This window comes from Phycodurus eques, chromosome 15, assembly GCF_024500275.1.
Source record: "Phycodurus eques isolate BA_2022a chromosome 15, UOR_Pequ_1.1, whole genome shotgun sequence".
Taxonomy (NCBI): Eukaryota; Metazoa; Chordata; class Actinopteri; order Syngnathiformes; family Syngnathidae; genus Phycodurus; species Phycodurus eques.
In genome coordinates, this window is record NC_084539.1 from 22,618,446 (window position 1) to 22,619,431 (window position 986).

Here is a 986-nt window from a genome sequence, read left to right on the forward strand (position 1 = left end):
ATTTTCATTTTTAACTGGACCGGGTCATTTATGGATGAGGTTAAAAAAGTACAAATGTGCATGTATAATTGTTGCATTTAATAAATCATTCATGCTCATTTTAGAAATTGTATTCAAACATGTTTATTATACCTGCGATTGGCTGGCAACCAGCTCAAGGTGTACCCCGCCTCCTGCCCGATGACAGCTGGGATAGGCTCCGGCACGCCCGCGACCCTTGTGAGGAGAAGCGGCTCAGAAAATGGATGGATGGATGGATGGATATTTATTATACCTAATTTATAGAGCACATTAAAAGAACAATAACAAAGTGATGTACATACTAAATAGAACACAAGACACAATAGGTAAAATAATAATAGAAAAATTAATAAAATCATCATATATTAAACTTTAAACATACAACAATAAATAATCATAAAATGTACATTTTTATTTTAAACGACTGGATGGGAACTTTAACACAATTGTGTGTTCCACTAATGTGTATGTGTTCACTGTGATGGGTTAAATGCAGAGAACAAATTTTGTGTGCATGCGTGCATGTTCATGACAATAAAAGGTGATTCTTCTTCTCTTTAATTGACCAATTGTCATAAAAATATGTAATAGTTAACTAATATGTCATTTATTATAAGCCACTTTCTCAAATTTCTCAAAATAATATGTAATTTTTTCTGTAATTTTGTTGAGTATTTTTAGAATTGGACATAAGGCCGGATGAAACGTTCTCAGACCATAGCTTTCCTACCACTGTACAAAATCACACTTTTGTTGCCTTTTTTTTTTTTTAAACGAGTGAAAGTTTATCCAAACAACTCAAATGAAGCCAAATGGTATAATATAGTTTGTGTTCATAGCAAACCTTTTACAGCTTCGGGGCACTTCCAGGCTGCATGTAAAAACAGGCATCTGGCAGAAAGTGAGCTATACAACACAAACAAATGGAGGCCGTACTTCACATTGCGATCCCACCCATGCAGTGA